This window comes from Littorina saxatilis, unplaced genomic scaffold (genome assembly GCF_037325665.1).
Source record: "Littorina saxatilis isolate snail1 unplaced genomic scaffold, US_GU_Lsax_2.0 scaffold_568, whole genome shotgun sequence".
NCBI lineage: Eukaryota > Metazoa > Mollusca > Gastropoda > Littorinimorpha > Littorinidae > Littorina > Littorina saxatilis.
In genome coordinates this window covers 11,693-22,833 of record NW_027128788.1, presented here as the reverse complement: position 1 = coordinate 22,833, position 11,141 = coordinate 11,693, and the positions used below count along the sequence as shown (strand labels likewise).

General features: G+C 43.8%; 1 long non-coding RNA gene across 1 annotated transcript; it reads left to right on the top strand.

Moving 5' to 3' along the window:
• Positions 1 to 1,556: 1,556 nt before the first annotated feature.
• Positions 1,557 to 10,713, top strand: LOC138957104 (uncharacterized). Its single transcript, XR_011452928.1, has 5 exons — positions 1,557 to 3,050; positions 4,555 to 4,668; positions 5,511 to 5,616; positions 6,371 to 6,523; positions 9,428 to 10,713. It is a non-coding gene; the product is annotated as an uncharacterized lncRNA (long non-coding RNA).
• The last annotated feature ends 428 nt before the right edge of the window (positions 10,714 to 11,141 follow it).

The window sequence follows — 11,141 nt, the reverse complement described above, 5'->3', positions numbered from 1 at the left end:
TTATGAAGTTATGTGTGCACTGATGATTACGTATGTATACGACATTGCTTGGTAGACCTTATCAAGAAAAGCCACCAGTTTTGTTGTACACTTATTCATATGCTAGGAAGCAATACGCAGTTTTCAATCACACAAGGAAAACCCAGAGATTCCGACCAATGTGTTCTGTTAGTTGAATGAAGATACATTCGTGACTTGATACTAAGCATCAGTTTCAATCACAATGTTGGAAGAAATGCACTGCATGCCTCGAATTCACAACGAACATTTGTCGCCATCAAAATGATATCTGGCAGGCACAAAATGTACGGGTCTGTTTGCATCCAATGCTATTAAGCCATACCTTTCTTGTTCTTGGGCGCATTAGACGGACTGCAAAGATGACGGGAACTTGATATTTTGAGGAAATGATAAAGAGAGAGAGAGAGAAAGAGAGAGAGAGAGAGAGAGAGAGAGAGAGAGAGAGAGAGAGAGAGAGAGAAAGAAAGAGAGAGAGAGAGAGAGAGGGAGAGAGAGAGAGAGAGAGAGAGAGAGAGAGAGAGAGAGAGAGAGAGAGAGAGATAGAGAGAGGGAGAGAGACAAATCAAATCAAATCAAATCAAATTTTATTTTACGAGGGTTGTGGCAAAAGCAATATAAACGAGCTTCTTTTCAACCAGCCCTCGCCCAGAGATGGACTACTCTAATCTTATATACATATATATACAAACGTAAAACAATTACAAAGGATAAGCATAAAAGTAAAACAATAAAAAAATAAAAATACAGAAAAACTATTCACAGGACTATACACGTTGCAGGCTATACACACATTCTTGCGTTATGATCAAAATTGGGAAATTGCCAGAACATGTTTAATGAAACAATGATGCTATATGGACATATATGATCAATATGAAAATAATCAGAACGAAGTCTTCCATCACTGTGACTTTTCGTAATTTGACATTAAATGTAATGAGAGGTGTTTTTTGAAAGTATTGAGACTCGTTGGGACGAGAGAGAGAGAGAGAGAGAGAGAGAGAGAGAGAGAGAGAGAGAGAGAGAGAGAGAGAGAGAGAGAGAGAGGAGGTATTACACACCGGTACGACCGAACATAAGGTATCAATAAACTCCTCTTGTGCAGCGGGTTGAAAGTATACCCTGATCCCTCGGAGATATACCTCCACTCCGGTCTGAACGACCTCACGTGACATGTTATATGGTAGAAGAGCATGCTGTCGCTTATTCTCCTTCTGAAGATGAGGTATACCCTCAGTTCGGTTAGACTGAAACGATGCTCAAGCAGTGGAATTTGTGTGTGGTTTGTTTCAGAGCAAAATGTTATTTTATCCAAACAAGAAGATATTCTCGCGCACCGCCTTGTTCAGGATATCCACAAGTTGACAATGATGTGTGCGAAATAAATAAACAATGAAACGAACCAGAACGGACGGACGGACGGGCAGACTGACGGACGGACTGACGGACGGACCGACGGGCAGATTGAGGGACGGACCGATCGATGGACGGACGGAGGGACGGGGGGAGGGGGGGGGGGGCGGCGGGAGGGGGGGGGTGGCGTTACGGGTAACCCCTCCTGATCCGGTCCTGCAGGGTATTCCTTCAACCCTCTGCACAAGAGGAATCTATTCGGATACAGACTGAAGGACGGACGGACTGACGGACGGACTGATGGACTGACAGACAGACTGTCGGACGGACCGTATGGACGGACATACGGACGGACTAAAAGGACGAAGGAACGAATAAACGAAGGAAATAACGAAGGTCGGAACGAAAGAGCGAACGAACCAACCCACGAATGAACGAACGAACGAACGAACGAACGAGCAAACAAACAAACAAACAAACAAACAAATAAACAAGCAAACAATAAACAATAATTGTGTGCAATCTGGCCCATTTTCAGGGCATTTGTCAAACGTTTGGAGGAGGTCCACAGTTAGGCCTGGGTGGGGGGGGGGGGGTTGTCCCACCAACAGGAATTCCCCCCCCCCCCCCTCTCCCCTGTATTGGGCCCTGCACAAGAGGAATTTATTGATACGGACTGAACTTGAAGAACGGATTGACTGACGGACCGACGGACGGACGGACTGACGGACGTACTGAAGGACTGTCGGACGAACTGTCGAACGAACGAACGAACGAACGAACGAACAAACGAACGAACAAACGAACGAACGAACTGACGAACGAACAAACTGACGAACGAACAAACAAACGAACAAATTAGCAAATGAATACATACATTCGCAGAAAGAAAAAGGCAAAAGGTACATTTGTGGAGTCAGTAAGGGGGGTGGGTGGGCTTCCGGAACCCAGGAACCTTGGGAATCCCCCCTGGCCTAGAACACACACACACTGATCGACACTGACACACACACTGACACACACAACTTGACGAACGCACACACACACACACAATACACACACACACATCCACACCGGCACACACACACACACGCACGCACACACACACTGTGACACACACACGTAAACACACACACCGGCAATGACACTGACACACACACACACGTACCGTACACACTGACGGGCACACTGCCGGGCACACACTGACACACACACACACACACACACACACACACACACACACACAAACACAAACACATACTGACATACTCGCAACTGACATAGCAGAGGGGGGTGGTAAGTCATTTGAACGTTTAATTTCTTTTGTCACAAATTTAACTACCCATCCGTTCCTTGTGTTTTTATTTTGAGATAGTTTTGTATTTTTAGTCACTGCAGCGAAGGGACATCACTCCCGCCACCTTATCTGTATCTTCTTCTGCTTGTTGCCGTAACACGTGTAGACCAGTCCAAATCGTCCAAATGTAGTGGTCATCTGCAGAGACGCCGCCGTGCCGTACAGCTTATCCTGGATGGGAGTCGGGATTCGCTTTTTTTGCACTGCCATTGATGCCAAGAACGGAGCAGCCAGGGTCATTTCAATTTTCATCCAGGAATGGCACAAGCGAGCCAAACCGGCCGATGGTCTTTCGACTCCATGGAGACAGCTGGTGAAGGTAATACTATTTTTATTCCTACATTCGTGTTGACGACAGAGTGCAACGTTTCTAAAATATGATCGGTGCTAACAGAGCAGCAGGAATATACGTGCCCTTGATGACTTGGTCACTTTCGGTTTCACGGTACCAGTAAAGTCGATCGAACCCCCCCCCCCCCCCCCCCCCTTCCTTTTAGGACCTAAACAAATCTGAAAAAATCAGGTCTTGAAAGGAAGAAGTCTTGAGATGAGAGTAAATATAGAGAGGTTGTGGACAGACAAATCTGAGAAAACAGGGTCTTAAAAGGGAGGGAGTCTTTAATCAGGGGATATTAAAAGTGTTGTTCCACTGTACTACCAAAAAGAGGGGATACTGTTTGATGTTACTGTAAAGACTTACAGTAACACTGTTCTCTCCGATTGCCAGTGTTTGTACTTTGAAACAGATTGTATGACCGGCACGGTTGGCCTTGTGGTAAGGCGCCCGCCCCGTGATCGGGAGGTCGTGGGTTCGAACCCCGGCCGGGTCATACCTAAGACTTTAAAATTGGCAATCTAGTGGCTGCTCCGCCTGGCGTCTGGCATTATGGGGTTAGTGCTAGGACTGGTTGGTCCGGTGTCAGAATAATGTGACTGGGTGAGACACGAAGCCTGTGCTGCGACTTCTGTCTTGTGTGTGGCGCACGTTAAATGTCAAAGCAGCACCGCCCTGATTGGCCCTTCGTGGTCGACTGGGCGTTAAGCAAACAAACAAACAGATTGTATCCTGAAATTTAGCACTCCATGTGTTAACATTTCCACTTCCAGGTCTGTAGTGTGCAAACGTGTTGTCACTGTTACAGCTGAAATGAACTAACAAGAATACTAGTCTGATGTACATAAAATATGGGAGAGGTTTGGGGTCGGGGGTGGATGGCAAGCATAACATTGATAAATGACTATAGTTTTGCAGTGGTTTGCTCTCTTGTACTATGAGTGTTAACAGCAATTGTTTATAATTTGTTACTCAACTTACTGTAAGGACTATTACTATTAGCTTTTCTCAGCAACTGCAAACAATTGTGACTTAATTGCAAGAGCGCTTCATTTAACATTGGGACACTTCTTTTGGTTTTTTTAATGGCTATAGTGTAGAAACTAGAAATGCTGAGATACATTAATGTAGTCATGAACAACAGCAACAACAAAAACAAGAACATGTTTTGAATTCTGATAGCTAATGAAACTGACAGCTTGATTAGAAATAGAATTATGTAGTTTTTGCAATTGCTGACTGAGTTGCATCCTTTGGTTTTACCTTGCATTGATTATCACCTTTGCTGACAATTGACTCATTGAGTGCAGTATTGAGTAACGTATAGTTATTTTATTTCAAGTTAACTTCTGGCTCTGCATGGTGTTAATCCTACTCAAACTTAGTCAAAGTAAGGTATCATTATTTATGAATAATGTGAAGTTGAAGATACAAATTAATGAGAAAGTTTGTGTATTTTTCTGTACACTCTTGCTATTTACTGTTTCAGTGCTGAACCATTTGCTTGAATGCTTGATCAGATGATGACAGAGTGACACCTGGTGGTACCCAATAAAACTGCCTTTGCTGCTATAACTACAAGAAATTTCTACAATTCAGAACAGTAAGTGCATGAGGTTCCATTTTAAGCTGTCAAGAGTAAATCTCAGGAATAGATTAGAAGATTTAGTTATGTCACACATGTCTTGCTTTCTTGACTTTTCTCACACTCTCTTGTCAGACTCAGAGAGTGCATGATTGTACATTTTTTTTACAGTAATTTTTTATGTTCCTAATTGGAAAACAAATGTGTCATAATCTTAGTGTTTAGGATAACTATATGGCAGAGAGAATCATGGAAATGATTGGGCGATGGGGGTGTGTCGCTGGTGTGCAAGAGGGTGGGTGGGTGTGGAGAGAGTAGTGATGGTAGTCAACTACTAACTAAAAGATTACTGATTGCATACATTTAGTGTTTATTGATTTGGAGGGTGGGGGAGGAAGGCAAGCAGTATTATTACATGTGTATGGGTATACTAGTTGTGCATGTTCCAAATGGGGGTGGAGGTTGGCATGGCAAGCAATAGCTCAGTCGGTATAGTGGCCTTGAAACCGGTTGTGGGGATTTATTTCTCAGAATTGACGTTGTGCAGACTCTGCTTGGTTTCTGAATAGCTTATTAAGCCTGTGACTGTGTGCATACATAAAGATCTCAAGTTCACAGTTTCAGGGCTTGGAATTAATGGAAACATCAACACACATGTAGGAAAAACTCAAAAAAAGGAGGGGGGGGGAGTTTGGTCCCACGGTAGTGTTTGAATGAAAGCAATCTTACTTTTTAAGAGGGTAATCTTGCAGGACTATGATTCTTACATTGGTAGTTGACTAGTGTAGTTGTGGTTTTGTACTAGTGAGGAATGTCATCTATGTCATGTGATTTCTTGCTTCTTCTTTTTGTGTGTGCAGCTAAAGATGTTGGACCTTGCCTACAGCCTAGTTTTGCATAGATCTCCAACACCGTGGCTTTACTCTGAGACACCTCAGAAAACACAGCCTTTTCTGCTGCTGAAAGGTAAACATTAGGTTAAATTTGTGTTTGTTTTGATTTGTATGTTTTCCTTTTGTAGTCTATGGCAGGAGATTTGTGCAGGTGTACAAATGGTAGAGGTGTCAGAGGAAATGTCCACTTGTTACTTGTCTCTATATCAGTATATATGTATCACAAATACGCATCAAATGTACTGATCAATAGAGACCACATGGACAATTTCAAGCACTTTTCTGCCAGGGGTAGGGTCAGCTATGTAAGAATCATGTCTTACTCTGTTCATGCAAAAATAAGGTTCTGCATTTGAATGAGTTTGAATCAGGCACCTGTGTTTTTGCTCTTGTTTGTGCCCTCTTGTGAACTGTTAACTTATGAACAACCACCCCAGCAAGCAACTCTTTACTGTTCTGAGCACAACAGAAGAGCGCATGGTCTGGGCATATGGATGGTAAACACATCTCATGCACAAGTACAGGCCTGAAAGTGGCGAGTATTTTCAATTACTCGCCATGGCGAGTAAAAATCATGTAAATGGTGAGTAGAAATGTTAATCTACTCGCCACATGCGAGTAAAGTTGATAAAACAAATGGTTGTTTTGACGAGTAAAGTTTCAGTAAATTATGAGAAGTACATGTACTAGCAGTGCTTCATTTTGTGGACTTTCAGTGCTGAAGTATGATTGTGTGGATTGATCATTTTGTATTCTGTTATTCAGATTGCCACTTGCTTTCTTTTACATATATTTACAAGATGGTGGCTGATTTGTGTGTGTTGCAGAACACAGGTCCCTGAATAAAAGAACCCAGCTGGTATTCTTCATTCATGGAAAATGAAAGGAAATTTATCAGCCAGGATTCGCCACTCACTCTGCTAAGGGGGAACCCCGGTCAGCCCTACAGTGGATGAACAGCTTGGTCCTTGGAGGGAAAGGTAACTACTGCAGCACTTTAGAAGGGGTCTATGTCGACCAACAGTGGCTGTATTCCCTGTATGTTAATTTCCTGTACATATACAGGGAATATACTTCCGTTAGACGCCATGGAGTTACTTCAAGCTTGTGAAAGTGATTCAATGGACGAGAGTACCAGCGAGGAAAACATAATACCAGGCTGTTGGGGGTGGGGGTGCAGATGTTTCTTTAACTAAATCCGTTTTGATAAACGGTCGAAGCATGTTTTGCTTGATTGGATGCCGCACGCGAATTCAGGATTTTAAATAGATTCTCCTATCTAACCGCAGTCACGCGCTTGGCGCAAGATTGTACGATATTATACTTCTTTACAGAAAATCCAACTGTATTCCCGGTACACAGGGAAAACACCTATGGCTATGGGGAATACACCTTCTTTTGGTCGACATAGACCCCTTCAACCTTACAATATGTGAATGTGTAGAATATTATGCTTTTGCTTAAAGCTTGTTACATATGACTAAGACAGAAATGTTAATCATTCCCTTGGTGCAAATCATAAAAAGAACAATAGCGATCTGATGTACTGTGGATCAATCGAGGAAAAGGTGTGTATGACCTAGAAGAAACTGGTTTTGAAAGTGCTGAGGATGGATGGAACATTGATGCAATATCATTTACTACATTGAACCTGGGTTTCAAACTGAAGTGCTTTTTTATGCAGGGTTCGTACAGAGTCCTTGAACCCTGGAAAACTCCTTGAAAATTGGAAAACCTTTTCCAGGCCTTGAAAAGTGCTTGAAAATAGAGTTTTGTTAAATAGTCATTGAAAAGTACTTGATTTTTCCAAATTGTTGCCTATACATTTCGTCAGCAGCTTGTCTTATTTAAAAAAAAAATGCAACCCCCTTTTTTTTCGTCAAATACAGTACACACATTTTGGGAGAATAAAAGATCGAGTGAAAACAAATTAAAGCAGACGAACTAACTATTACTAGTCACCTGTAGTTGCTTCCCTTCCTGAAGGTAAGCTTGGTGCTTTGCATTAAATTGGGGAAAATCATGTCCTTGAAAAGCATTTATTTGGTCCTGGAAATGTCCTTGAAAACTCCTTGAATTGTATCAGCTCTGCCCTGCAGGAACCCTGTTTATGCTTCTTGTTATATATACTGTTCAAAAAAAGAAACGCATAGCTTGTAATATTTGGTTAATTTAGTTATATGGCTACAAGGATATCCACCAAACTGCAGAAAATGTTTATCTGGTCGTCGACCTTTCGTCCATTGTCACAAGTGAGCTCTGCACGTGACGCATGCGTTATCAGTGGCTACAATGTCAAAATTGCTCATTTGGCATGACCACTCGTCATGCTTCAGTGTAATGTCGTGAAACTCGGGGAATATTGAGCTCTCACCATGTCTTCCAAAACCCATAAAAGCGGATTGTTCGCCACAAAGAAATCAGACGACAATTCAGCGACGAAAGATGGCCCGATTGAGCAGAGAAGACCGCCAAATTGCATTGGGTCGTTTACAAGCAGGCCAAAGTCAAAGTGCAATCGCCAGGCACTTCCACGTGTCCCAGGGCACCATCAGTAGACTGTGGGTCAGGTTTCAAGCCACTGGCTCCGTTGCTGACTTGCCACGAGCGGGAAGACCAAGGGCGACAACTGCTGCTCACGACCGCTTCATACGGCTCCGCCACCTCCGGAATCGTTTCCTGTCGGCCTCATCTTCTGTCCAGGCTCTCCCCGGGCCACACCGATTATCGGACCAGACCGTGCGGAACCGCCTGCATGAAGCTGGTTTGAGAGCTCGCAGACCTCACAGAGGAGCTGTCCTCACCCGCCGCCATCGCCAGAACCGAGTGCAGTGGGGCAACCAGCACCTTCGCTGGACCGTCCGGAATCACTGGAGACACGTGTGGTTCAGCGACGAGTCCTACTTCCTGCTCCAGCGACATGATGGTCGGAGGAGGGTCTACCGGAGAGTAAACGAACGTTACGCGCCCAACTGTGTGGATGAGGCACCCGTTCATGGTGGTGGAGGCGTCATGGTGTGGGGGGCGATCAATACCGCTGGAAGGAGCACCCTGGTGCACGTCCAAGGGCGCATAACTGCCCAGCGATACGTGGAGGAAATTCTGCGCCCACACGCCCTTCCTCTTCTGGCTGACCAGGATGCCATATTCCAGCAGGACAACGCTCGCCCGCACACAGCACGACTCACCACCCAGTTCCTCACCGACCACCATGTCCAGGTGCTTCCCTGGCCATCCATGTCGCCAGACATGAACCCGATAGAACACCTCTGGGATGAATTGGACAGACGTGTGCGCAGGCGAGAAGAAGCGCCGGCAAATCACCGCGATCTATTGCAGGCACTTCAGGAGGAGTGGGACACCATCCCACAGCAAGATATCCGGCATCTGATCCAGCCCATGCCCAGAAGGTGCCGGGCAGTTGTTGCTGCTCAAGGCAGTCACACCCCCTACTGACTTGACAGCCTCGGCACCCAATCGTATTGATTGACTGATTGATTTGAAGATGCAAATGAACTGTGTGTGCATTCAACTGTGTCCATACCAAATTTCAAACAAATAATCTAAATATTGGATTTTCTGTTAATTTTTTTCGAAAAATAAAACAAATTTGGCAAGTAGCAACTATGCGTTTCTTTTTTTGAACAGTATATATGGTCTCGATTGACTCCTGTGTTCAAGAGACTGTAAACAACCATAAACAATCTTGTGTTGTTATGTGGTGGTGGTTTTGCTGTTGTCTAGCATCTACCCGTAATTGGCTTTATCAAATGCACCAGAAACGAGCATGAGTTTGTCGGATTAGTGAACTGTTTGAAAAACTTTAATGTATTTGTGGTTGACAGGTTGTTATTATTTCTATATTGTGTTCTTCTTTTTCTCAGGTGGGCTGTCTTCTGAAACATATGAATCGGGAGCGTCACATCTTTCTTCCTGAGACATCCCCTCTTGAAAATGGTGTGGCGTTTAGCTGAATGGAAACGTGGCAGTGTCCTGTTTTTCATAGCTTCGATGCGCGAAGTTGGGGATTTCAGCAGAGAATTTATTGATTGATTAATTAATTAGTTATTTAAGCTCACCTCACTCCTTAGTGTTATTTAGGGGGATGGGGGGGGGGTGGTGTTGGCCTGGATCTTGTTAGTGAACTTTCTTTCTGGCAACTCGCATCAGAAATTCCAGGTTTGCTTTCAAGGCAATAGACGGTTTTTGAAAATAATTCTGTTAGGATTATCAGCAGTCCGGAGGTGTAAAAATCCCTGTACTGCAGTCAGGTTTTTCAAAACATCTCGAGCACGCTCTACGCCTCTGACGGGCTGTATCCCACAATCGGGACAAACGACCAACTTGGATGTGTATGCCATGCGCACAATATGATACCCCTTGCCTTTAAAAATCAGCGGTCACGAGTTCATCACAGTTCAGAATTTGTTGTGTAAAAGATAGCCGCTGTCAGCTAGCCATTCGTGGCTCAGGTGATTATATTTAATACAAATTTAAAAAAAAGGTTTCTTATGTAGCGCACGCCGCACAGCATACACATCACAGTCAGTCGCTTGTCCTGATCGCAGGATAGCGTGAAACATGCTCCGGGAGACTGCCAATAATCCTTACATAGTTATTTAAAGAAATTGTGTATTGGTACAGCATGTTATGCATGTACTAAGATAGCTATTTGTAAATATTTGGTAGATATTTATGGTGGTGTCCCGAATTGCTCCCTCCCAATTTGCCCCATCCCATATGGTCCCCAATTATTCTTGCATTTTGCTGTGAGTAACATAAAGGCATTTGTCTGAAGCGCATTTCCAAAAAGACCCCCCGCGGGTTAGGGGGAAGAATTTACCCGATGCTCCCCAGCATGTCGTAAGAGGCGACTAACGGATTCTGTTTCTCCTTTTACCCTTGTTAAGTGTTTCTTATATAGTCAATGTTTGTACAGATTTTAGTCAAGCAGTATGGAAGAAATGTTAAGTCCTTTGTACTGGAAACTTGCATTCTCCCAGTAAGGTAGTATATTGTACTACGTTGCAAGCCCCTGGAGCATTTTTTTTATTAGTGCTTTTGTGAACAAGAAACAATTAACAAGTGGCTCTATCCCATCTCCCCCCCTTTCCCTGTCGCGATATAACCTTCGTTAAACACCAATTAAAGAAAGAATTTCCAAAAAGCATAGTTACCATTTGTTTTTTTAAATCTGAATCCGTGACTGTTGTTCTTGAATACTCTTTCGTTTAGGTTTCCAAAAATGCTGATATAAAGGGGAAGGATAGTTGAAACTGTAACCGTTTACATTTTGCTCCCAGATTTGCAGTTGTTGTTTTTACTAGGAGTTTGGACGGGCTCGGTGTTCTTGTGGATAAGACATCGGCCTCCTATTCAGAAGGTCATGAGTCAAAATCGCGGCCGCCTGGTAGGTTAAAGGTGGAGAATTTTCTGATCTCCAAGGTCATTGCTTATGTGCAGACCTGCTAGTGCCTTATCCTCCTTCGTGTGTACACGCAATCACAAGACCAAGTGCGCACGGAAAAGATCCTGTAACCCATGTCAGAGTTTGGTGGGTTATAGAAACACAAAAATACCCTGCATGCTTCCCCCGAA